Source organism: Rhinoderma darwinii, chromosome 3 (genome assembly GCF_050947455.1).
Source record: "Rhinoderma darwinii isolate aRhiDar2 chromosome 3, aRhiDar2.hap1, whole genome shotgun sequence".
Taxonomy (NCBI): Eukaryota; Metazoa; Chordata; class Amphibia; order Anura; family Rhinodermatidae; genus Rhinoderma; species Rhinoderma darwinii.
This window is the reverse complement of record NC_134689.1, coordinates 77,208,643-77,234,699: the sequence shown is the minus strand read 5'-3', so window position 1 is coordinate 77,234,699 and position 26,057 is coordinate 77,208,643. Positions and strand designations below refer to the sequence as shown.

At 39.5% G+C, this 26,057-nt stretch overlaps 18 non-coding genes across 18 annotated transcripts; all 18 read left to right on the top strand.

Moving 5' to 3' along the window:
- Positions 1-510: 510 nt before the first annotated feature.
- TRNAL-AAG (transfer RNA leucine (anticodon AAG)) lies at positions 511-593 on the top strand. Its single transcript has one exon. It is a non-coding gene; the product is annotated as a tRNA-Leu (tRNA).
- Positions 594-1,347: 754 nt separating this feature from the next.
- TRNAL-AAG (transfer RNA leucine (anticodon AAG)) lies at positions 1,348-1,430 on the top strand. Its single transcript has one exon. It is a non-coding gene; the product is annotated as a tRNA-Leu (tRNA).
- A 2,186-nt stretch (positions 1,431-3,616) lies between these two features.
- Positions 3,617-3,699, top strand: TRNAL-AAG (transfer RNA leucine (anticodon AAG)). Its single transcript has one exon. It is a non-coding gene; the product is annotated as a tRNA-Leu (tRNA).
- A 1,349-nt stretch (positions 3,700-5,048) lies between these two features.
- On the top strand, positions 5,049-5,131 carry TRNAL-AAG (transfer RNA leucine (anticodon AAG)). The gene has a single exon. It is a non-coding gene; the product is annotated as a tRNA-Leu (tRNA).
- A 3,265-nt stretch (positions 5,132-8,396) lies between these two features.
- On the top strand, positions 8,397-8,479 carry TRNAL-CAG (transfer RNA leucine (anticodon CAG)). The gene has a single exon. It is a non-coding gene; the product is annotated as a tRNA-Leu (tRNA).
- A 1,931-nt stretch (positions 8,480-10,410) lies between these two features.
- On the top strand, positions 10,411-10,493 carry TRNAL-CAG (transfer RNA leucine (anticodon CAG)). The gene has a single exon. It is a non-coding gene; the product is annotated as a tRNA-Leu (tRNA).
- A 754-nt stretch (positions 10,494-11,247) lies between these two features.
- On the top strand, positions 11,248-11,330 carry TRNAL-CAG (transfer RNA leucine (anticodon CAG)). The gene has a single exon. It is a non-coding gene; the product is annotated as a tRNA-Leu (tRNA).
- Positions 11,331-12,085: 755 nt separating this feature from the next.
- Positions 12,086-12,168, top strand: TRNAL-CAG (transfer RNA leucine (anticodon CAG)). The gene has a single exon. It is a non-coding gene; the product is annotated as a tRNA-Leu (tRNA).
- Positions 12,169-12,922: 754 nt separating this feature from the next.
- TRNAL-CAG (transfer RNA leucine (anticodon CAG)) lies at positions 12,923-13,005 on the top strand. Its single transcript has one exon. It is a non-coding gene; the product is annotated as a tRNA-Leu (tRNA).
- A 5,266-nt stretch (positions 13,006-18,271) lies between these two features.
- On the top strand, positions 18,272-18,354 carry TRNAL-CAG (transfer RNA leucine (anticodon CAG)). The gene has a single exon. It is a non-coding gene; the product is annotated as a tRNA-Leu (tRNA).
- A 754-nt stretch (positions 18,355-19,108) lies between these two features.
- Positions 19,109-19,191, top strand: TRNAL-CAG (transfer RNA leucine (anticodon CAG)). The gene has a single exon. It is a non-coding gene; the product is annotated as a tRNA-Leu (tRNA).
- A 755-nt stretch (positions 19,192-19,946) lies between these two features.
- On the top strand, positions 19,947-20,029 carry TRNAL-CAG (transfer RNA leucine (anticodon CAG)). Its single transcript has one exon. It is a non-coding gene; the product is annotated as a tRNA-Leu (tRNA).
- A 755-nt stretch (positions 20,030-20,784) lies between these two features.
- Positions 20,785-20,867, top strand: TRNAL-CAG (transfer RNA leucine (anticodon CAG)). The gene has a single exon. It is a non-coding gene; the product is annotated as a tRNA-Leu (tRNA).
- A 755-nt stretch (positions 20,868-21,622) lies between these two features.
- TRNAL-CAG (transfer RNA leucine (anticodon CAG)) lies at positions 21,623-21,705 on the top strand. The gene has a single exon. It is a non-coding gene; the product is annotated as a tRNA-Leu (tRNA).
- A 754-nt stretch (positions 21,706-22,459) lies between these two features.
- On the top strand, positions 22,460-22,542 carry TRNAL-CAG (transfer RNA leucine (anticodon CAG)). Its single transcript has one exon. It is a non-coding gene; the product is annotated as a tRNA-Leu (tRNA).
- Positions 22,543-23,891: 1,349 nt separating this feature from the next.
- On the top strand, positions 23,892-23,974 carry TRNAL-CAG (transfer RNA leucine (anticodon CAG)). The gene has a single exon. It is a non-coding gene; the product is annotated as a tRNA-Leu (tRNA).
- A 512-nt stretch (positions 23,975-24,486) lies between these two features.
- Positions 24,487-24,569, top strand: TRNAL-AAG (transfer RNA leucine (anticodon AAG)). Its single transcript has one exon. It is a non-coding gene; the product is annotated as a tRNA-Leu (tRNA).
- Positions 24,570-25,674: 1,105 nt separating this feature from the next.
- TRNAL-AAG (transfer RNA leucine (anticodon AAG)) lies at positions 25,675-25,757 on the top strand. Its single transcript has one exon. It is a non-coding gene; the product is annotated as a tRNA-Leu (tRNA).
- Positions 25,758-26,057: the final 300 nt, after the last annotated feature.

The window sequence follows — 26,057 nt, the reverse complement described above, 5'->3', positions numbered from 1 at the left end:
ACAACTTTTATTAAACACACTGCAATGTCATTCCGACAGCGCTAGTGAAAAAACCCACTATGCCAAAACACGCCCCAAAATGTTAGACTCTTCAGATGACTGGCTTGGCATCCAATCTTGAAAGTTTTCTTATTTGTGTAGGATAGGATGACCGAGCAGTCTCTCGTGAAGGCGTGGATTTAAATCCCACTTTTGAATACTCATATTTAAGTAAACTATGTAAGACAATACCGATTCCTCTGCTTACTTGAGTGAATGTTATAGAGAATGGAACTCCACTAAACTACTGCTGGGTACCTCCCAGGGTAGTTTTTCTGTATTTTCAGGTTAAAGCAAGAACAAGGGTTCTTCAGGACCTCTTTGTTACAGCACTGTTAATCATAAACCAATAACTACATGATGGAAATGGACAAGAAACAGTTCTAATCTTTCTATATTAAATTCCCAAAAACTGGACCCTTAACATGACGGTTTTTTCTTCCATATCTGAAAGGCTTGGCTTTTCTATAAGTCAGGATGGCCGAGCGGTCTAAGGCGCTGCGTTAAGGTCGCAGTCTCCCCTGGAGGCGTGGGTTCAAATCCCACTTCTGACAATACAACTTTTATTAAACACACTGCAATGTCATTCCGACAGCGCTAGTGAAAAAACCCACTATGCCAAAACACGCCCCAAAATGTTAGACTCTTCAGATGACTGGCTTGGCATCCAATCTTGAAAGTTTTCTTATTTGTGTAGGATAGGATGACCGAGCAGTCTCTCGTGAAGGCGTGGATTTAAATCCCACTTTTGAATACTCATATTTAAGTAAACTATCTAAGACAATACCGATTCCTCTGCTTACTTGAGTGAATGTTATAGAGAATGGAACTCCACTAAACTACTGCTGGGTACCTCCCAGGGTAGTTTTTCTGTATTTTCAGGTTAAAGCAAGAACAAGGGTTCTTCAGGACCTCTTTTTTACAGCACTGTTAATCATAAACCAATAACTACATGATGGAAATGGACAAGAAACAGTACTAATCTTTCTATTTTCTATTTCATATTTAAGTAACTATGTAAGACAATACAGATTCCTCTGCTTACTTGAGTGATTGTTATAGAGAATGGAACTCCACTAAACTACTGCTGGGTACCTCCCAGGGTAGTTTTTCTGTATTTTCAGGTTAAAGCAAGAACAAGGGTTCTTCAGGACCTCTTTGTTACAGCACTGTTAATCATAAACCAATAACTACATGATGGAAATGGACAAGAAACAGTTCTAATCTTTCTATTTTAAATTCCCAAAAACTGGACCCTTAACATGACGGTTTTTTCTTCCATATCTGAAAGGCTTGGCTTTTCTATAAGTCAGGATGGCCGAGCGGTCTAAGGCGCTGCGTTAAGGTCGCAGTCTCCCCTGGAGGCGTGGGTTCAAATCCCACTTCTGACAATACAACTTTTATTAAACACACTGCAATGTCATTCCGACAGCGCTAGTGAAAAAACCCACTATGCCAAAACACGCCCCAAAATGTTAGACTCTTCAGATGACTGGCTTGGCATCCAATCTTGAAAGTTTTCTTATTCGTGTAGGATAGGATGACCGAGCAGTCTCTCGTGAAGGCGTGGATTTAAATCCCACTTTTGAATACTCATATTTAAGTAAACTATGTAAGACAATACCGATTCCTCTGCTTACTTGAGTGAATGTTATAGAGAATGGAACTCCACTAAACTACTGCTTGTTACCTCCCAGGGTAGTTTTTCTGTATTTTCAGGTTAAAGCAAGAACAAGGGTTCTTCAGGACCTCTTTTTTACAGCACTGTTAATCATAAACCAATAACTACATGATGGAAATGGACAAGAAACAGTACTAATCTTTCTATTTTCTATTTCATATTTAAGTAACTATGTAAGACAATACAGATTCCTCTGCTTACTTGAGTGATTGTTATAGAGAATGGAACTCCACTAAACTACTGCTGGGTACCTCCCAGGGTAGTTTTTCTGTATTTTCAGGTTAAAGCAAGAACAAGGGTTCTTCAGGACCTCTTTGTTACAGCACTGTTAATCATAAACCAATAACTACATGATGGAAATGGACAAGAAACAGTTCTAATCTTTCTATTTTAAATTCCCAAAAACTGGACCCTTAACATGACGGTTTTTTCTTCCATTTCTGAAAGGCTTGGCTTTTCTATAAGTCTGGATGGCCGAGCGGTCTAAGGCGCTGCGTTCAGGTCGCAGTCTCCCCTGGAGGCGTGGGTTCAAATCCCACTTCTGACAATACAACTTTTATTAAACACACTGCAATGTCATTCCGACAGCGCTAGTGAAAAAACCCACTATGCCAAAACACGCCCCAAAATGTTAGACTCTTCAGATGACTGGCTTGGCATCCAATCTTGAAAGTTTTCTTATTTGTGTAGGATAGGATGACCGAGCAGTCTCTCGTGAAGGCGTGGATTTAAATCCCACTTTTGAATACTCATATTTAAGTAAACTATGTAAGACAATACCGATTCCTCTGCTTACTTGAGTGAATGTTATAGAGAATGGAACTCCACTAAACTACTGCTGGGTACCTCCCAGGGTAGTTTTTCTGTATTTTCAGGTTAAAGCAAGAACAAGGGTTCTTCAGGACCTCTTTGTTACAGCACTGTTAATCATAAACCAATAACTACATGATGGAAATGGACAAGAAACAGTTCTAATCTTTCTATATTAAATTCCCAAAAACTGGACCCTTAACATGACGGTTTTTTCTTCCATATCTGAAAGGCTTGGCTTTTCTATAAGTCAGGATGGCCGAGCGGTCTAAGGCGCTGCGTTAAGGTCGCAGTCTCCCCTGGAGGCGTGTGTTCAAATCCCACTTCTGACAATACAACTTTTATTAAACACACTGCAATGTCATTCCGACAGCGCTAGTGAAAAAACCCACTATGCCAAAACACGCCCCAAAATGTTAGACTCTTCAGATGACTGGCTTGGCATCCAATCTTGAAAGTTTTCTTATTTGTGTAGGATAGGATGACCGAGCAGTCTCTCGTGAAGGCGTGGATTTAAATCCCACTTTTGAATACTCATATTTAAGTAAACTATCTAAGACAATACCGATTCCTCTGCTTACTTGAGTGAATGTTATAGAGAATGGAACTCCACTAAACTACTGCTGGGTACCTCCCAGGGTAGTTTTTCTGTATTTTCAGGTTAAAGCAAGAACAAGGGTTCTTCAGGACCTCTTTTTTACAGCACTGTTAATCATAAACCAATAACTACATGATGGAAATGGACAAGAAACAGTACTAATCTTTCTATTTTCTATTTCATATTTAAGTAACTATGTAAGACAATACAGATTCCTCTGCTTACTTGAGTGATTGTTATAGAGAATGGAACTCCACTAAACTACTGCTGGGTACCTCCCAGGGTAGTTTTTCTGTATTTTCAGGTTAAAGCAAGAACAAGGGTTCTTCAGGACCTCTTTGTTACAGCACTGTTAATCATAAACCAATAACTACATGATGGAAATGGACAAGAAACAGTTCTAATCTTTCTATTTTAAATTCCCAAAAACTGGACCCTTAACATGACGGTTTTTTCTTCCATATCTGAAAGGCTTGGCTTTTCTATAAGTCAGGATGGCCGAGCGGTCTAAGGCGCTGCGTTAAGGTCGCAGTCTCCCCTGGAGGCGTGGGTTCAAATCCCACTTCTGACAATACAACTTTTATTAAACACACTGCAATGTCATTCCGAGAGCGCTAGTGAAAAAACCCACTATGCCAAAACACGCCCCAAAATGTTAGACTCTTCAGATGACTGGCTTGGCATCCAATCTTGAAAGTTTTCTTATTCGTGTAGGATAGGATGACCGAGCAGTCTCTCGTGAAGGCGTGGATTTAAATCCCACTTTTGAATACTCATATTTAAGTAAACTATGTAAGACAATACCGATTCCTCTGCTTACTTGAGTGAATGTTATAGAGAATGGAACTCCACTAAACTACTGCTTGTTACCTCCCAGGGTAGTTTTTCTGTATTTTCAGGTTAAAGCAAGAACAAGGGTTCTTCAGGACCTCTTTTTTACAGCACTGTTAATCATAAACCAATAACTACATGATGGAAATGGACAAGAAACAGTACTAATCTTTCTATTTTCTATTTCATATTTAAGTAACTATGTAAGACAATACAGATTCCTCTGCTTACTTGAGTGATTGTTATAGAGAATGGAACTCCACTAAACTACTGCTGGGTACCTCCCAGGGTAGTTTTTCTGTATTTTCAGGTTAAAGCAAGAACAAGGGTTCTTCAGGACCTCTTTGTTACAGCACTGTTAATCATAAACCAATAACTACATGATGGAAATGGACAAGAAACAGTTCTAATCTTTCTATTTTAAATTCCCAAAAACTGGACCCTTAACATGACGGTTTTTTCTTCCATTTCTGAAAGGCTTGGCTTTTCTATAAGTCTGGATGGCCGAGCGGTCTAAGGCGCTGCGTTCAGGTCGCAGTCTCCCCTGGAGGCGTGGGTTCAAATCCCACTTCTGACAATACAACTTTTATTAAACACACTGCAATGTCATTCCGACAGCGCTAGTGAAAAAACCCACTATGCCAAAACACGCCCCAAAATGTTAGACTCTTCAGATGACTGGCTTGGCATCCAATCTTGAAAGTTTTCTTATTTGTGTAGGATAGGATGACCGAGCAGTCTCTCGTGAAGGCGTGGATTTAAATCCCACTTTTGAATACTCATATTTAAGTAAACTATGTAAGACAATACCGATTCCTCTGCTTACTTGAGTGAATGTTATAGAGAATGGAACTCCACTAAACTACTGCTGGGTACCTCCCAGGGTAGTTTTTCTGTATTTTCAGGTTAAAGCAAGAACAAGGGTTCTTCAGGACCTCTTTGTTACAGCACTGTTAATCATAAACCAATAACTACATGATGGAAATGGACAAGAAACAGTTCTAATCTTTCTATATTAAATTCCCAAAAACTGGACCCTTAACATGACGGTTTTTTCTTCCATATCTGAAAGGCTTGGCTTTTCTATAAGTCAGGATGGCCGAGCGGTCTAAGGCGCTGCGTTAAGGTCGCAGTCTCCCCTGGAGGCGTGGGTTCAAATCCCACTTCTGACAATACAACTTTTATTAAACACACTGCAATGTCATTCCGACAGCGCTAGTGAAAAAACCCACTATGCCAAAACACGCCCCAAAATGTTAGACTCTTCAGATGACTGGCTTGGCATCCAATCTTGAAAGTTTTCTTATTTGTGTAGGATAGGATGACCGAGCAGTCTCTCGTGAAGGCGTGGATTTAAATCCCACTTTTGAATACTCATATTTAAGTAAACTATGTAAGACAATACCGATTCCTCTGCTTACTTGAGTGAATGTTATAGAGAATGGAACTCCACTAAACTACTGCTGGGTACCTCCCAGGGTAGTTTTTCTGTATTTTCAGGTTAAAGCAAGAACAAGGGTTCTTCAGGACCTCTTTTTTACAGCACTGTTAATCATAAACCAATAACTACATGATGGAAATGGACAAGAAACAGTACTAATCTTTCTATTTTCTATTTCATATTTAAGTAACTATGTAAGACAATACAGATTCCTCTGCTTACTTGAGTGATTGTTATAGAGAATGGAACTCCACTAAACTACTGCTGGGTACCTCCCAGGGTAGTTTTTCTGTATTTTCAGGTTAAAGCAAGAACAAGGGTTCTTCAGGACCTCTTTGTTACAGCACTGTTAATCATAAACCAATAACTACATGATGGAAATGGACAAGAAACAGTTCTAATCTTTCTATTTTAAATTCCCAAAAACTGGACCCTTAACATGACGGTTTTTTCTTCCATTTCTGAAAGGCTTGGCTTTTCTATAAGTCTGGATGGCCGAGCGGTCTAAGGCGCTGCGTTCAGGTCGCAGTCTCCCCTGGAGGCGTGGGTTCAAATCCCACTTCTGACAATACAACTTTTATTAAACACACTGCAATGTCATTCCGACAGCGCTAGTGAAAAAACCCACTATGCCAAAACACGCCCCAAAATGTTAGACTCTTCAGATGACTGGCTTGGCATCCAATCTTGAAAGTTTTCTTATTTGTGTAGGATAGGATGACCGAGCAGTCTCTCGTGAAGGCGTGGATTTAAATCCCACTTTTGAATACTCATATTTAAGTAAACTATGTAAGACAATACCGATTCCTCTGCTTACTTGAGTGAATGTTATAGAGAATGGAACTCCACTAAACTACTGCTGGGTACCTCCCAGGGTAGTTTTTCTGTATTTTCAGGTTAAAGCAAGAACAAGGGTTCTTCAGGACCTCTTTTTTACAGCACTGTTAATCATAAACCAATAACTACATGATGGAAATGGACAAGAAACAGTACTAATCTTTCTATTTTCTATTTCATATTTAAGTAACTATGTAAGACAATACAGATTCCTCTGCTTACTTGAGTGATTGTTATAGAGAATGGAACTCCACTAAACTACTGCTGGGTACCTCCCAGGGTAGTTTTTCTGTATTTTCAGGTTAAAGCAAGAACAAGGGTTCTTCAGGACCTCTTTGTTACAGCACTGTTAATCATAAACCAATAACTACATGATGGAAATGGACAAGAAACAGTTCTAATCTTTCTATTTTAAATTCCCAAAAACTGGACCCTTAACATGACGGTTTTTTCTTCCATTTCTGAAAGGCTTGGCTTTTCTATAAGTCAGGATGGCCGAGCGGTCTAAGGCGCTGCGTTCAGGTCACAGTCTCCCCTGGAGGCGTGGGTTCAAATCCCACTTCTGACAATACAACTTTTCTTAAACACACTGCAATGTCATTCCGACAGCACTAGTGAAAAAACCCACTATGCCAAAACACGCCCCAAAATGTTAGACTCTTCAGATGACTGGCTTGGCATCCAATCTTGAAAGTTTTCTAATTTGTGTAGGATAGGATGACCGAGCAGTCTCTCGTGAAGGCGTGGATTTAAATCCCACTTTTGAATACTCATATTTAAGTAAACTATGTAAGACAATACCGATTCCTCTGCTTACTTGAGTGAATGTTATAGAGAATGGAACTCCACTAAACTACTGCTGGGTACCTCCCAGGGTAGTTTTTCTGTATTTTCAGGTTAAAGCAAGAACAAGGGTTCTTCAGGACCTCTTTTTTACAGCACTGTTAATCATAAACCAATAACTACATGATGGAAATGGACAAGAAACAGTACTAATCTTTCTATTTTCTATTTCATATTTAAGTAACTATGTAAGACAATACAGATTCCTCTGCTTACTTGAGTGATTGTTATAGAGAATGGAACTCCACTAAACTACTGCTGGGTACCTCCCAGGGTAGTTTTTCTGTATTTTCAGGTTAAAGCAAGAACAAGGGTTCTTCAGGACCTCTTTGTTACAGCACTGTTAATCATAAACCAATAACTACATGATGGAAATGGACAAGAAACAGTTCTAATCTTTCTATTTTAAATTCCCAAAAACTGGACCCTTAACATGACGGTTTTTTCTTCCATTTCTGAAAGGCTTGGCTTTTCTATAAGTCAGGATGGCCGAGCGGTCTAAGGCGCTGCGTTCAGGTCACAGTCTCCCCTGGAGGCGTGGGTTCAAATCCCACTTCTGACAATACAACTTTTCTTAAACACACTGCAATGTCATTCCGACAGCACTAGTGAAAAAACCCACTATGCCAAAACACGCCCCAAAATGTTAGACTCTTCAGATGACTGGCTTGGCATCCAATCTTGAAAGTTTTCTAATTTGTGTAGGATAGGATGACCGAGCAGTCTCTCGTGAAGGCGTGGATTTAAATCCCACTTTTGAATACTCATATTTAAGTAAACTATGTAAGACAATACCGATTCCTCTGCTTACTTGAGTGAATGTTATAGAGAATGGAACTCCACTAAACTACTGCTGGGTACCTCCCAGGGTAGTTTTTCTGTATTTTCAGGTTAAAGCAAGAACAAGGGTTCTTCATGACCTCTTTTTTACAGCACTGTTAATCATAAACCAATAACTACATGTTGGAAATGGACAAGAAACAGTACTAATCTTTCTATTTTCTATTTCATATTTAAGTAACTATGTAAGACAATACAGATTCCTCTGCTTACTTGAGTGAATGTTATAGAGAATGGAACTCCACTAAACTACTGCTGGGTACCTCCCAGGGTAGTTTTTCTGTATTTTCAGGTTAAAGCAAGAACAAGGGTTCTTCAGGACCTCTTTGTTACAGCACTGTTAATCATAAACCAATAACTACATGATGGAAATGGACAAGAAACAGTTCTAATCTTTCTATTTTAAATTCCCAAAAACTGGACCCTTAACATGACGGTTTTTTCTTAGATTTCTGAAAGGCTTTGCTTTTCGATAAGTCAGGATGGCCGAGCGGTCTAAGGCGCTGCGTTCAGGTCGCAGTCTCCCCTGGAGGCGTGGGTTCAAATCCCACTTCTGACAATACAACTTTCATTAAACACACTGCAATGTCATTCTGACAGCGCTAGTGAAAAAACCCACTATGCCAAAACACGCCCCAAAATGTTAGACTATTCAGATGACTGGCTTGGCATCTAATCTTGAAAGTTTTCTTATTTGTGTAGGATAGGATGACCGAGCAGTCTCTCGTGAAGGCGTGGATTTAAATCCCACTTTTGAATACTCATATTTAAGTAAACTATGTAAGACAATACCGATTCCTCTGCTTACTTGAGTGAATGTTATAGAGAATGGAACTCCACTAAACTACTGCTGGGTACCTCCCAGGGTAGTTTTTCTGTATTTTCAGGTTAAAGCAAGAACAAGGGTTCTTCAGGACCTCTTTGTTACAGCACTGTTAATCATAAACCAATAACTACATGATGGAAATGGACAAGAAACAGTTCTAATCTTTCTATTTTAAATTCCCAAAAACTGGACCCTTAACATGACGGTTTTTTCTTCCATATCTGAAAGGCTTGGCTTTTCTATAAGTCAGGATGGCCGAGCGGTCTAAGGCGCTGCGTTCAGGTCACAGTCTCCCCTGGAGGCATGGGTTCAAATCCCACATCTGACAATACAACTTTTCTTAAACACACTGCAATGTCATTCCGACAGCACTAGTGAAAAAACCCACTATGCCAAAACACGCCCCAAAATGTTAGACTCTTCAGATGACTGGCTTGGCATCCAATCTTGAAAGTTTTCTTATTTGTGTAGGATAGGATGACCGAGCAGTCTCTCGTGAAGGCGTGGATTTAAATCCCACTTTTGAATACTCATATTTAAGTAAACTATGTAAGACAATACCGATTCCTCTGCTTACTTGAGTGAATGTTATAGAGAATGGAACTCCACTAAACTACTGCTGGGTACCTCGCAGGGTAGTTTTTCTGTATTTTCAGGTTAAAGCAAGAACAAGGGTTCTTCAGGACCTCTTTTTTACAGCACTGTTAATCATAAACCAATAACTACATGATGGAAATGGACAAGAAACAGTACTAATCTTTCTATTTTCTATTTCATATTTAAGTAACTATGTAAGACAATACAGATTCCTCTGCTTACTTGAGTGAATGTTATAGAGAATGGAACTCCACTAAACTACTGCTGGGTACCTCCCAGGGTAGTTTTTCTGTATTTTCAGGTTAAAGCAAGAACAAGGGTTCTTCAGGACCTCTTTGTTACAGCACTGTTAATCATAAACCAATAACTACATGATGGAAATGGACAAGAAACAGTTCTAATCTTTCTATTTTAAATTCCCAAAAACTGGACCCTTAACATGACGGTTTTTTCTTCCATATCTGAAAGGCTTGGCTTTTCTATAAGTCAGGATGGCCGAGCGGTCTAAGGCGCTGCGTTCAAATGGAGGCGTGGGTTCAAATCCCACTTCTGACAATACAACTTTTCTTAAACACACTGCAATGTCATTCCGACAGCACTAGTGAAAAAACCCACTATGCCAAAACACGCCCCAAAATGTTAGACTCTTCAGATGACTGGCTTGGCATCCAATCTTGAAAGTTTTCTAATTTGTGTAGGATAGGATGACCGAGCAGTCTCTCGTGAAGGCGTGGATTTAAATCCTACTTTTGAATACTCATATTTAAGTAAACTATGTAAGACAATACCGATTCCTCTGCTTACTTGAGTGAATGTTATAGAGAATGGAACTCCACTAAACTACTGCTGGGTACCTCCCAGGGTAGTTTTTCTGTATTTTCAGGTTAAAGCAAGAACAAGGGTTCTTCAGGACCTCTTTTTTACAGCACTGTTAATCATAAACCAATAACTACATGATGGAAATGGACAAGAAACAGTTCTAATCTTTCTATTTTAAATTCCCAAAAACTGGACCCTTAACATGACGGTTTTTTCTTAGATTTCTGAAAGGCTTGGCTTTTCGATAAGTCAGGATGGCCGAGCGGTCTAAGGCGCTGCGTTCAGGTCGCAGTCTCCCCTGGAGGCGTGGGTTCAAATCCCACTTCTGACAATACAACTTTCATTAAACACACTGCAATGTCATTCCGACAGCGCTAGTGAAAAAACCCACTATGCCAAAACACGCCCCAAAATGTTAGACTCTTCAGATGACTGGCTTGGCATCCAATCTTGAAAGTTTTCTAATTTGTGTAGGATAGGATGACCGAGCAGTCTCTCGTGAAGGCGTGGATTTAAATCCTACTTTTGAATACTCATATTTAAGTAAACTATGTAAGACAATACCGATTCCTCTGCTTACTTGAGTGAATGTTATAGAGAATGGAACTCCACTAAACTACTGCTGGGTACCTCCCAGGGTAGTTTTTCTGTATTTTCAGGTTAAAGCAAGAACAAGGGTTCTTCAGGACCTCTTTTTTACAGCACTGTTAATCATAAACCAATAACTACATGATGGAAATGGACAAGAAACAGTACTAATCTTTCTATTTTCTATTTCATATTTAAGTAACTATGTAAGACAATACAGATTCCTCTGCTTACTTGAGTGAATGTTATAGAGAATGGAACTCCACTAAACTACTGCTGGGTACCTCCCAGGGTAGTTTTTCTGTATTTTCAGGTTAAAGCAAGAACAAGGGTTCTTCAGGACCTCTTTGTTACAGCACTGTTAATCATAAACCAATAACTACATGATGGAAATGGACAAGAAACAGTTCTAATCTTTCTATTTTAAATTCCCAAAAACTGGACCCTTAACATGACGGTTTTTTCTTCCATATCTGAAAGGCTTGGCTTTTCTATAAGTCAGGATGGCCGAGCGGTCTAAGGCGCTGCGTTCAGGTCGCAGTCTCCCCTGGAGGCGTGGGTTCAAATCCCACTTCTGACAATACAACTTTCATTAAACACACTGCAATGTCATTCTGACAGCGCTAGTGAAAAAACCCACTATGCCAAATCATGCCCCAAAATGTTAGACTCTTCAGATGACTGGCTTGCCATCCAATCTTGAAAGTTTTCTTATTTGTGTAGGATAGGATGACCGAGCAGTCTCTCGTGAAGGCGTGGATTTAAATCCTACTTTTGAATACTCATATTTAAGTAAACTATGTAAGACAATACCGATTCCTCTGCTTACTTGAGTGAATGTTATAGAGAATGGAACTCCACTAAACTACTGCTGGGTACCTCGCAGGGTAGTTTTTCTGTATTTTCAGGTTAAAGCAAGAACAAGGGTTCTTCAGGACCTCTTTTTTTACAGCACTGTTAATCATAAACCAATAACTACATGATGGAAATGGACAAGAAACAGTACTAATCTTTCTATTTTCTATTTCATATTAAAGTAACTATGTAAGACAATACAGATTCCTCTGCTTACTTGAGTGAATGTTATAGAGAATGGAACTCCACTAAACTACTGCTGGGTACCTCCCAGGGTAGTTTTTCTGTATTTTCAGGTTAAAGCAAGAACAAGGGTTCTTCAGGACCTCTTTTTTACAGCACTGTTAATCATAAACCAATAACTACATGATGGAAATGGACAAGAAACAGTTCTAATCTTTCTATTTTAAATTCCCAAAAACTGGACCCTTAACATGACGGTTTTTTCTTAGATTTCTGAAAGGCTTGGCTTTTCGATAAGTCAGGATGGCCGAGCGGTCTAAGGCGCTGCGTTCAGGTCGCAGTCTCCCCTGGAGGCGTGGGTTCAAATCCCACTTCTGACAATACAACTTTCATTAAACACACTGCAATGTCATTCCGACAGCGCTAGTGAAAAAACCCACTATGCCAAAACACGCCCCAAAATGTTAGACTCTTCAGATGACTGGCTTGGCATCTAATCTTGAAAGTTTTCTTATTTGTGTAGGATAGGATGACCGAGCAGTCTCTCGTGAAGGCGTGGATTTAAATCCCACTTTTGAATACTCATATTTAAGTAAACTATGTAAGACAATACCGATTCCTCTGCTTACTTGAGTGAATGTTATAGAGAATGGAACTCCACTAAACTACTGCTGGGTACCTCCCAGGGTAGTTTTTCTGTATTTTCAGGTTAAAGCAAGAACAAGGGTTCTTCAGGACCTCTTTTTTACAGCACTGTTAATCATAAACCAATAACTACATGATGGAAATGGACAAGAAACAGTACTAATCTTTCTATTTTCTATTTCATATTTAAGTAACTATGTAAGACAATACAGATTCCTCTGCTTACTTGAGTGAATGTTATAGAGAATGGAACTCCACTAAACTACTGCTGGGTACCTCCCAGGGTAGTTTTTCTGTATTTTCAGGTTAAAGCAAGAACAAGGGTTCTTCAGGACCTCTTTGTTACAGCACTGTTAATCATAAACCAATAACTACATGATGGAAATGGACAAGAAACAGTTCTAATCTTTCTATTTTAAATTCCCAAAAACTGGACCCTTAACATGACGGTTTTTTCTTCCATATCTGAAAGGCTTGGCTTTTCTATAAGTCAGGATGGCCGAGCGGTCTAAGGCGCTGCGTTCAGGTCGCAGTCTCCCCTGGAGGCGTGGGTTCAAATCCCACTTCTGACAATACAACTTTCATTAAACACACTGCAATGTCATTCTGACAGCGCTAGTGAAAGAACCCACTATGCCAAAACATGCCCCAAAATGTTAGACTCTTCAGATGACTGGCTTGGCATCCAATCTTGAAAGTTTTCTTATTTGTGTAGGATAGGATGACCGAGCAGTCTCTCGTGAAGGCGTGGATTTAAATCCTACTTTTGAATACTCATATTTAAGTAAACTATGTAAGACAATACCGATTCCTCTGCTTACTTGAGTGAATGTTATAGAGAATGGAACTCCACTAAACTACTGCTGGGTACCTCGCAGGGTAGTTTTTCTGTATTTTCAGGTTAAAGCAAGAACAAGGGTTCTTCAGGACCTCTTTTTTACAGCACTGTTAATCATAAACCAATAACTACATGATGGAAATGGACAAGAAACAGTACTAATCTTTCTATTTTCTATTTCATATTTAAGTAACTATGTAAGACAATACAGATTCCTCTGCTTACTTGAGTGAATGTTATAGAGAATGGAACTCCACTAAACTACTGCTGGGTACCTCCCAGGGTAGTTTTTCTGTATTTTCAGGTTAAAGCAAGAACAAGGGTTCTTCAGGACCTCTTTGTTACAGCACTGTTAATCATAAACCAATAACTACATGATGGAAATGGACAAGAAACAGTTCTAATCTTTCTATTTTAAATTCCCAAAAACTGGACCCTTAACATGACGGTTTTTTCTTCCATTTCTGAAAGGCTTGGCTTTTCTATAAGTCAGGATGGCCGAGCGGTCTAAGGCGCTGCGTTAAGGTCGCAGTCTCCCCTGGATGCGTGGGTTCAAATCCCACTTCTGACAATACAACTTTTCTTAAACACACTGCAATGTCATTCCGACAGCACTAGTGAAAAAACCCACTATGCCAAAACACGCCCCAAAATGTTAGACTCTTCAGATGACTGGCTTGGCATCCAATCTTGAAAGTTTTCTTATTTGTGTAGGATAGGATGACCGAGCAGTCTCTCGTGAAGGCGTGGATTTAAATCCTACTTTTGAATACTCATATTTAAGTAAACTATGTAAGACAATACCGATTCCTCTGCTTACTTGAGTGAATGTTATAGAGAATGGAACTCCACTAAACTACTGCTGGGTACCTCGCAGGGTAGTTTTTCTGTATTTTCAGGTTAAAGCAAGAACAAGGGTTCTTCAGGACCTCTTTTTTACAGCACTGTTAATCATAAACCAATAACTACATGATGGAAATGGACAAGAAACAGTACTAATCTTTCTATTTTCTATTTCATATTTAAGTAACTATGTAAGACAATACAGATTCCTCTGCTTACTTGAGTGAATGTTATAGAGAATGGAACTCCACTAAACTACTGCTGGGTACCTCCCAGGGTAGTTTTTCTGTATTTTCAGGTTAAAGCAAGAACAAGGGTTCTTCAGGACCTCTTTGTTACAGCACTGTTAATCATAAACCAATAACTACATGATGGAAATGGACAAGAAACAGTTCTAATCTTTCTATTTTAAATTCCCAAAAACTGGACCCTTAACATGACGGTTTTTTCTTCCATTTCTGAAAGGCTTGGCTTTTCTATAAGTCAGGATGGCCGAGCGGTCTAAGGCGCTGCGTTAAGGTCGCAGTCTCCCCTGGATGCGTGGGTTCAAATCCCACTTCTGACAATACAACTTTTCTTAAACACACTGCAATGTCATTCCGACAGCACTAGTGAAAAAACCCACTATGCCAAAACACGCCCCAAAATGTTAGACTATTCAGATGACTGGCTTGGCATCTAATCTTGAAAGTTTTCTTATTTGTGCAGGATAGGATGACCGAGCAGTCTCTCGTGAAGGCGTGGATTTAAATCCCACTTTTGAATACTCATATTTAAGTAAACTATGTAAGACAATACCGATTCCTCTGCTTACTTGAGTGAATGTTATAGAGAATGGAACTCCACTAAACTACTGCTGGGTACCTCCCAGGGTAGTTTTTCTGTATTTTCAGGTTAAAGCAAGAACAAGGGTTCTTCAGGACCTCTTTGTTACAGCACTGTTAATCATAAACCAATAACTACATGATGGAAATGGACAAGAAACAGTTCTAATCTTTCTATTTTAAATTCCCAAAAACTGGACCCTTAACATGACGGTTTTTTCTTCCATATCTGAAAGGCTTGGCTTTTCTATAAGTCAGGATGGCCGAGCGGTCTAAGGCGCTGCGTTCAGGTCACTGTCTCCCCTGGAGGCATGGGTTCAAATCCCACATCTGACAATACAACTTTTCTTAAACACACTGCAATGTCATTCCGACAGCACTAGTGAAAAAACCCACTATGCCAAAACACGCCCCAAAATGTTAGACTCTTCAGATGACTGGCTTGGCATCCAATCTTGAAAGTTTTCTTATTTGTGTAGGATAGGATGACCGAGCAGTCTCTCGTGAAGGCGTGGATTTAAATCCCACTTTTGAATACTCATATTTAAGTAAACTATGTAAGACAATACCGATTCCTCTGCTTACTTGAGTGAATGTTATAGAGAATGGAACTCCACTAAACTACTGCTGGGTACCTCGCAGGGTAGTTTTTCTGTATTTTCAGGTTAAAGCAAGAACAAGGGTTCTTCAGGACCTCTTTTTTACAGCACTGTTAATCATAAACCAATAACTACATGATGGAAATGGACAAGAAACAGTACTAATCTTTCTATTTTCTATTTCATATTTAAGTAACTATGTAAGACAATACAGATTCCTCTGCTTACTTGAGTGAATGTTATAGAGAATGGAACTCCACTAAACTACTGCTGGGTACCTCCCAGGGTAGTTTTTCTGTATTTTCAGGTTAAAGCAAGAACAAGGGTTCTTCAGGACCTCTTTGTTACAGCACTGTTAATCATAAACCAATAACTACATGATGGAAATGGACAAGAAACAGTTCTAATCTTTCTATTTTAAATTCCCAAAAACTGGACCCTTAACATGACGGTTTTTTCTTCCATATCTGAAAGGCTTGGCTTTTCTATAAGTCAGGATGGCCGAGCGGTCTAAGGCGCTGCGTTCAAATGGAGGCGTGGGTTCAAATCCCACTTCTGACAATACAACTTTTATTAAACACACTGCAATGTCATTCCGACAGCGCTAGTGAAAAAACCCACTATGCCAAAACACGCCCCAAAATGTTAGACTCTTCAGATGACTGGCTTGGCATCCAATCTTGAAAGTTTTCTTATTTGTGTAGGATAGGATGACCGAGCAGTCTCTCGTGAAGGCGTGGATTTAAATCCCACTTTTGAATACTCATATTTAAGTAAACTATGTAAGACAATACCGATTCCTCTGCTTACTTGAGTGAATGTTATAGAGAATGGAACTCCACTAAACTACTGCTGGGTACCTCCCAGGGTAGTTTTTCTGTATTTTCAGGTTAAAGCAAGAACAAGGGTTCTTCAGGACCTCTTTTTTACAGCACTGTTAATCATAAACCAATAACTACATGATGGAAATGGACAAGAAACAGTACTAATCTTTCTATTTTCTATTTCATATTTAAGTAACTATGTAAGACAATACAGATTCCTCTGCTTACTTGAGTGAATGTTATAGAGAATGGAACTCCACTAAACTACTGCTGGGTACCTCCCAGGGTAGTTTTTCTGTATTTTCAGGTTAAAGCAAGAACAAGGGTTCTTCAGGACCTCTTTGTTACAGCACTGTTAATCATAAACCAATAACTACATGATGGAAATGGACAAGAAACAGTTCTAATCTTTCTATTTTAAATTCCCAAAAACTGGACCCTTAACATGACGGTTTTTTCCTCCATTTCTGAAAGGCTTGGCTTTTCTATAAGTCAGGATGGCCGAGCGGCCTAAGGCGCTGCGTTCAGGTCGCAGTCTCCCCTGGAGGCATGGGTTCAAATCCCACATCTGACAAAACAACTTTTCTTAAACACACTGCAATGTCATTCCGACAGCACTAGTGAAAAAACCCACTATGCCAAAACACGCCCCAAAATGTTAGACTCTTCAGATGACTGGCTTGGCATCCAATCTTGAAAGTTTTCTTATTTGTGTAGGATAGGATGACCGAGCAGTCTCTCGTGAAGGCGTGGATTTAAATCCCACTTTTGAATACTCATATTTAAGTAAACTATGTAAGACAATACCGATTCCTCTGCTTACTTGAGTGAATGTTATAGAGAATGGAACTCCACTAAACTACTGCTGGGTACCTCGCAGGGTAGTTTTTCTGTATTTTCAGGTTAAAGCAAGAACAAGGGTTCTTCAGGACCTCTTTTTTACAGCACTGTTAATCATAAACCAATAACTACATGATGGAAATGGACAAGAAACAGTACTAATCTTTCTATTTTCTATTTCATATTTAAGTAACTATGTAAGACAATACAGATTCCTCTGCTTACTTGAGTGAATGTTATAGAGAATGGAACTCCACTAAACTACTGCTGGGTACCTCCCAGGGTAGTTTTTCTGTATTTTCAGGTTAAAGCAAGAACAAGGGTTCTTCAGGACCTCTTTGTTACAGCACTGTTAATCATAAACCAATAACTACATGATGGAAATGGACAAGAAACAGTTCTAATCTTTCTATTTTAAATTCCCAAAAACTGGACCCTTAACATGACGGTTTTTTCTTCCATATCTGAAAGGCTTGGCTTTTCTATAAGTCAGGATGGCCGAGCGGTCTAAGGCGCTGCGTTCAAATGGAGGCGTGGGTTCAAATCCCACTTCTGACAATACAACTTTTCTTAAACACACTGCAATGTCATTCCGACAGCACTAGTGAAAAAACCCACTATGCCAAAACACGCCCCAAAATGTTAGACTCTTCAGATGACTGGCTTGGCATCCAATCTTGAAAGTTTTCTAATTTGTGTAGGATAGGATGACCGAGCAGTCTCTCGTGAAGGCGTGGATTTAAATCCTACTTTTGAATACTCATATTTAAGTAAACTATGTAAGACAATACCGATTCCTCTGCTTACTTGAGTGAATGTTATAGAGAATGGAACTCCACTAAACTACTGCTGGGTACCTCCCAGGGTAGTTTTTCTGTATTTTCAGGTTAAAGCAAGAACAAGGGTTCTTCAGGACCTCTTTTTTACAGCACTGTTAATCATAAACCAATAACTACATGATGGAAATGGACAAGAAACAGTTCTAATCTTTCTATTTTAAATTCCCAAAAACTGGACCCTTAACATGACGGTTTTTTCTTAGATTTCTGAAAGGCTTGGCTTTTCGATAAGTCAGGATGGCCGAGCGGTCTAAGGCGCTGCGTTCAGGTCGCAGTCTCCCCTGGAGGCGTGGGTTCAAATCCCACTTCTGACAATACAACTTTTATTAAACACACTGCAATGTCATTCCGACAGCGCTAGTGAAAAAACCCACTATGCCAAAACACGCCCCAAAATGTTAGACTCTTCAGATGACTGGCTTGGCATCCAATCTTGAAAGTTTTCTTATTTGTGTAGGATAGGATGACCGAGCAGTCTCTCGTGAAGGCGTGGATTTAAATCCCACTTTTGAATACTCATATTTAAGTAAACTATGTAAGACAATACCGATTCCTCTGCTTACTTGAGTGAATGTTATAGAGAATGGAACTCCACTAAACTACTGCTGGGTACCTCCCAGGGTAGTTTTTCTGTATTTTCAGGTTAAAGCAAGAACAAGGGTTCTTCAGGACCTCTTTTTTACAGCACTGTTAATCATAAACCAATAACTACATGATGGAAATGGACAAGAAACAGTACTAATCTTTCTATTTTCTATTTCATATTTAAGTAACTATGTAAGACAATACAGATTCCTCTGCTTACTTGAGTGAATGTTATAGAGAATGGAACTCCACTAAACTACTGCTGGGTACCTCCCAGGGTAGTTTTTCTGTATTTTCAGGTTAAAGCAAGAACAAGGGTTCTTCAGGACCTCTTTGTTACAGCACTGTTAATCATAAACCAATAACTACATGATGGAAATGGACAAGAAACAGTTCTAATCTTTCTATTTTAAATTCCCAAAAACTGGACCCTTAACATGACGGTTTTTTCTTCCATATCTGAAAGGCTTGGCTTTTCTATAAGTCAGGATGGCCGAGCGGTCTAAGGCGCTGCGTTCAGGTCGCAGTCTCCCCTGGAGGCGTGGGTTCAAATCCCACTTCTGACAATACAACTTTCATTAAACACACTGCAATGTCATTCTGACAGCGCTAGTGAAAAAACCCACTATACCAAATCATGCCCCAAAATGTTAGACTCTTCAGATGACTGGCTTGGCATCCAATCTTGAAAGTTTTCTTATTTGTGTAGGATAGGATGACCGAGCAGTCTCTCGTGAAGGCGTGGATTTAAATCCTACTTTTGAATACTCATATTTAAGTAAACTATGTAAGACAATACCGATTCCTCTGCTTACTTGAGTGAATGTTATAGAGAATGGAACTCCACTAAACTACTGCTGGGTACCTCGCAGGGTAGTTTTTCTGTATTTTCAGGTTAAAGCAAGAACAAGGGTTCTTCAGGACCTCTTTTTTTACAGCACTGTTAATCATAAACCAATAACTACATGATGGAAATGGACAAGAAACAGTACTAATCTTTCTATTTTCTATTTCATATTAAAGTAACTATGTAAGACAATACAGATTCCTCTGCTTACTTGAGTGAATGTTATAGAGAATGGAACTCCACTAAACTACTGCTGGGTACCTCCCAGGGTAGTTTTTCTGTATTTTCAGGTTAAAGCAAGAACAAGGGTTCTTCAGGACCTCTTTTTTACAGCACTGTTAATCATAAACCAATAACTACATGATGGAAATGGACAAGAAACAGTTCTAATCTTTCTATTTTAAATTCCCAAAAACTGGACCCTTAACATGACGGTTTTTTCTTAGATTTCTGAAAGGCTTGGCTTTTCGATAAGTCAGGATGGCCGAGCGGTCTAAGGCGCTGCGTTCAGGTCGCAGTCTCCCCTGGAGGCGTGGGTTCAAATCCCACTTCTGACAATACAACTTTCATTAAACACACTGCAATGTCATTCTGACAGCGCTAGTGAAAAAACCCACTATGCCAAATCATGCCCCAAAATGTTAGACTCTTCAGATGACTGGCTTGGCATCCAATCTTGAAAGTTTTCTTATTTGTGTAGGATAGGATGACCGAGCAGTCTCTCGTGAAGGCGTGGATTTAAATCCTACTTTTGAATACTCATATTTAAGTAAACTATGTAAGACAATACCGATTCCTCTGCTTACTTGAGTGAATGTTATAGAGAATGGAACTCCACTAAACTACTGCTGGGTACCTCGCAGGGTAGTTTTTCTGTATTTTCAGGTTAAAGCAAGAACAAGGGTTCTTCAGGACCTCTTTTTTTACAGCACTGTTAATCATAAACCAATAACTACATGATGGAAATGGACAAGAAACAGTACTAATCTTTCTATTTTCTATTTCATATTAAAGTAACTATGTAAGACAATACAGATTCCTCTGCTTACTTGAGTGAATGTTATAGAGAATGGAACTCCACTAAACTACTGCTGGGTACCTCCCAGGGTAGTTTTTCTGTATTTTCAGGTTAAAGCAAGAACAAGGGTTCTTCAGGACCTCTTTTTTACAGCACTGTTAATCATAAACCAATAACTACATGATGGAAATGGACAAGAAACAGTTCTAATCTTTCTATTTTAAATTCCCAAAAACTGGACCCTTAACATGACGGTTTTTTCTTAGATTTCTGAAAGGCTTGGCTTTTCGATAAGTCAGGATGGCCGAGCGGTCTAAGGCGCTGCGTTCAGGTCGCAGTCTCCCCTGGAGGCGTGGGTTCAAATCCCACTTCTGACAATACAACTTTCATTAAACACACTGCAATGTCATTCTGACAGCGCTAGTGAAAAAACCCACTATGCCAAATCATGCCCCAAAATGTTAGACTCTTCAGATGACTGGCTTGGCATCCAATCTTGAAAGTTTTCTTATTTGTGTAGGATAGGATGACCGAGCAGTCTCTCGTGAAGGCGTGGATTTAAATCCTACTTTTGAATACTCATATTTAAGTAAACTATGTAAGACAATACCGATTCCTCTGCTTACTTGAGTGAATGTTATAGAGAATGGAACTCCACTAAACTACTGCTGGGTACCTCGCAGGGTAGTTTTTCTGTATTTTCAGGTTAAAGCAAGAACAAGGGTTCTTCAGGACCTCTTTTTTTACAGCACTGTTAATCATAAACCAATAACTACATGATGGAAATGGACAAGAAACAGTACTAATCTTTCTATTTTCTATTTCATATTAAAGTAACTATGTAAGACAATACAGATTCCTCTGCTTACTTGAGTGAATGTTATAGAGAATGGAACTCCACTAAACTACTGCTGGGTACCTCCCAGGGTAGTTTTTCTGTATTTTCAGGTTAAAGCAAGAACAAGGGTTCTTCAGGACCTCTTTTTTACAGCACTGTTAATCATAAACCAATAACTACATGATGGAAATGGACAAGAAACAGTTCTAATCTTTCTATTTTAAATTCCCAAAAACTGGACCCTTAACATGACGGTTTTTTCTTAGATTTCTGAAAGGCTTGGCTTTTCGATAAGTCAGGATGGCCGAGCGGTCTAAGGCGCTGCGTTCAGGTCGCAGTCTCCCCTGGAGGCGTGGGTTCAAATCCCACTTCTGACAATACAACTTTCATTAAACACACTGCAATGTCATTCCGACAGCGCTAGTGAAAAAACCCACTATGCCAAAACACGCCCCAAAATGTTAGACTCTTCAGATGACTGGCTTGGCATCTAATCTTGAAAGTTTTCTTATTTGTGTAGGATAGGATGACCGAGCAGTCTCTCGTGAAGGCGTGGATTTAAATCCCACTTTTGAATACTCATATTTAAGTAAACTATGTAAGACAATACCGATTCCTCTGCTTACTTGAGTGAATGTTATAGAGAATGGAACTCCACTAAACTACTGCTGGGTACCTCCCAGGGTAGTTTTTCTGTATTTTCAGGTTAAAGCAAGAACAAGGGTTCTTCAGGACCTCTTTTTTACAGCACTGTTAATCATAAACCAATAACTACATGATGGAAATGGACAAGAAACAGTACTAATCTTTCTATTTTCTATTTCATATTTAAGTAACTATGTAAGACAATACAGATTCCTCTGCTTACTTGAGTGAATGTTATAGAGAATGGAACTCCACTAAACTACTGCTGGGTACCTCCCAGGGTAGTTTTTCTGTATTTTCAGGTTAAAGCAAGAACAAGGGTTCTTCAGGACCTCTTTGTTACAGCACTGTTAATCATAAACCAATAACTACATGATGGAAATGGACAAGAAACAGTTCTAATCTTTCTATTTTAAATTCCCAAAAACTGGACCCTTAACATGACGGTTTTTTCTTCCATATCTGAAAGGCTTGGCTTTTCTATAAGTCAGGATGGCCGAGCGGTCTAAGGCGCTGCGTTCAGGTCGCAGTCTCCCCTGGAGGCGTGGGTTCAAATCCCACTTCTGACAATACAACTTTCATTAAACACACTGCAATGTCATTCTGACAGCGCTAGTGAAAGAACCCACTATGCCAAAACATGCCCCAAAATGTTAGACTCTTCAGATGACTGGCTTGGCATCCAATCTTGAAAGTTTTCTTATTTGTGTAGGATAGGATGACCGAGCAGTCTCTCGTGAAGGCGTGGATTTAAATCCTACTTTTGAATACTCATATTTAAGTAAACTATGTAAGACAATACCGATTCCTCTGCTTACTTGAGTGAATGTTATAGAGAATGGAACTCCACTAAACTACTGCTGGGTACCTCGCAGGGTAGTTTTTCTGTATTTTCAGGTTAAAGCAAGAACAAGGGTTCTTCAGGACCTCTTTTTTACAGCACTGTTAATCATAAACCAATAACTACATGATGGAAATGGACAAGAAACAGTACTAATCTTTCTATTTTCTATTTCATATTTAAGTAACTATGTAAGACAATACAGATTCCTCTGCTTACTTGAGTGAATGTTATAGAGAATGGAACTCCACTAAACTACTGCTGGGTACCTCCCAGGGTAGTTTTTCTGTATTTTCAGGTTAAAGCAAGAACAAGGGTTCTTCAGGACCTCTTTGTTACAGCACTGTTAATCATAAACCAATAACTACATGATGGAAATGGACAAGAAACAGTTCTAATCTTTCTATTTTAAATTCCCAAAAACTGGACCCTTAACATGACGGTTTTTTCTTCCATTTCTGAAAGGCTTGGCTTCTCTATAAGTCAGGATGGCCGAGCGGTCTAAGGCGCTGCGTTAAGGTCGCAGTCTCCCCTGGATGCGTGGGTTCAAATCCCACTTCTGACAATACAACTTTTCTTAAACACACTGCAATGTCATTCCGACAGCACTAGTGAAAAAACCCACTATGCCAAAACACGCCCCAAAATGTTAGACTCTTCAGATGACTGGCTTGGCATCCAATCTTGAAAGTTTTCTTATTTGTGTAGGATAGGATGACCGAGCAGTCTCTCGTGAAGGCGTGGATTTAAATCCCACTTTTGAATACTCATATTTAAGTAAACTATGTAAGACAATACCGATTCCTCTGCTTACTTGAGTGAATGTTATAGAGAATGGAACTCCACTAAACTACTGCTGGGTACCTCCCAGGGTAGTTTTTCTGTATTTTCAGGTTAAAGCAAGAACAAGGGTTCTTCAGGACCTCTTTTTTACAGCACTGTTAATCATAAACCAATAACTACATGATGGAAATGGACAAGAAACAGTTCTAATCTTTCTATTTTAAATTCCCAAAAACTGGACCCTTAACATGACGGTTTTTTCTTCCATTTCTGAAAGGCTTGGCTTTTCGATAAGTCAGGATGGCCGAGCGGTCTAAGGCGCTGCGTTCAGGTCGCAGTCTCCCCTGGAGGCGTGGGTTCAAATCCCACTTCTGACAATACAAGTTTCATTAAACACACTGCAATGTCATTCCGACAGCGCTAGTGAAAAAACCCACTATGCCAAAACACGCCCCAAAATGTTAGACTCTTCAGATGACTGGCTTGGCATCCAATCTTGAAAGTTTTCTTATTTGTGTAGGATAGGATGACCGAGCAGTCTCTCGTGAAGGCGTGGATTTAAATCCCACTTTTGAATACTCATATTTAAGTAAACTATGTAAGACAATACAGATTCCTCTGCTTACTTGAGTGAATGTTATAGAGAATGGAACTCCACTAAACTACTGCTGGGTACCTCCCAGGGTAGTTTTTCTGTATTTTCAGGTTAAAGCAAGAACAAGGGTTCTTCAGGACCTCTTTGTTACAGCACTGTTAATCATAAACCAATAACTACATGATGGAAATGGACAAGAAACAGTTCTAATCTTTCTATTTTAAATTCCCAAAAACTGGACCCTTAACATGACGGTTTTTTCTTCCATATCTGAAAGGCTTGGCTTTAATATAAGTCAGGATGGCCGAGCGGTCTAAGGCGCTGCGTTAAGGTCGCAGTCTCCCCTGGAGGCGTGGGTTCAAATCCCACTTCTGACAATACATCTTTTCTTAAACACACTGCAATGTCATTCCGACAGCACTAGTGAAAAAACCCACTATGCCAAAACACGCCCCAAAATGTTAGACTCTTCAGATGACTGGCTTGGCATCCAATCTTGAAAGTTTTCTTATTTGTGTAGGATAGGATGACCGAGCAGTCTCTCGTGAAGGCGTGGATTTAAATCCCACTTTTGAATACTCATATTTAAGTAAACTATGTAAGACAATACCGATTCCTCTGCTTACTTGAGTGAATGTTATAGAGAATGGAACTCCACTAAACTACTGCTGGGTACCTCCCAGGGTAGTTTTTCTGTATTTTCAGGTTAAAGCAAGAACAAGGGTTCTTCAGGACCTCTTTTTTACAGCACTGTTAATCATAAACCAATAACTACATGATGGAAATGGACAAGAAACAGTTCTAATCTTTCTATTTTAAATTCCCAAAAACTGGACCCTTAACATGACGGTTTTTTCTTCCATTTCTGAAAGGCTTGGCTTTTCGATAAGTCAGGATGGCCGAGCGGTCTAAGGCGCAGCGTTCAGGTCGCAGTCTCCCCTGGAGGCGTGGGTTCAAATCCCACTTCTGACAATACAAGTTTCATTAAACACACTGCAATGTCATTCCGACAGCGCTAGTGAAAAAACCCACTATGCCAAAACACGCCCCAAAATGTTAGACTCTTCAGATGACTGGCTTGGCATCCAATCTTGAAAGTTTTCTTATTTGTGTAGGATAGGATGACCGAGCAGTCTCGTGAAGGCGTGGATTTAAATCCCACTTTTGAATACTCATATTTAAGTAAACTATGTAAGACAATACCGATTCCTCTGCTTACTTGAGTGAATGTTATAGAGAATGGAACTCCACTAAACTACTGCTGTATACCTCCCAGGGTAGTTTTTCTGTATTTTCAGGTTAAAGCAAGAACAAGGGTTCTTCAGGACCTCTTTGTTACAGCACTGTTAATCATAAACCAATAACTACATGATGGAAATGGACAAGAAACAGTTCTAATCTTTCTATTTTAAATTCCCAAAAACTGGACCCTTAACATGACGGTTTTTTCTTCCATATCTGAAAGGCTTGGCTTTTCTATAAGTCAGGATGGCCGAGCGGTCTAAGGCGCTGCGTTAAGGTCGCGGTCTCCCCTGGAGGCGTGGGTTCAAATCCCACTTCTGACAATACAACTTTTCTTAAACACACTGCAATGTCATTCCGACAGCACTAGTGAAAAAACCCACTATGCCAAAACACGCCCCAAAATGTTAGACTCTTCAGATGACTGGCTTGGCATCCAATCTTGAAAGTTTTCTTATTTGTGTAGGATAGGATAACCGAGCAGTCTCTCGTGAAGGCGTGGATTTAAATCCCACTTTTGAATACTCATATTTAAGTAAACTATGTAAGACAATACCGATTCCTCTGCTTACTTGAGTGAATGTTATAGAGAATGGAACTCCACTAAACTACTGCTGGGTACC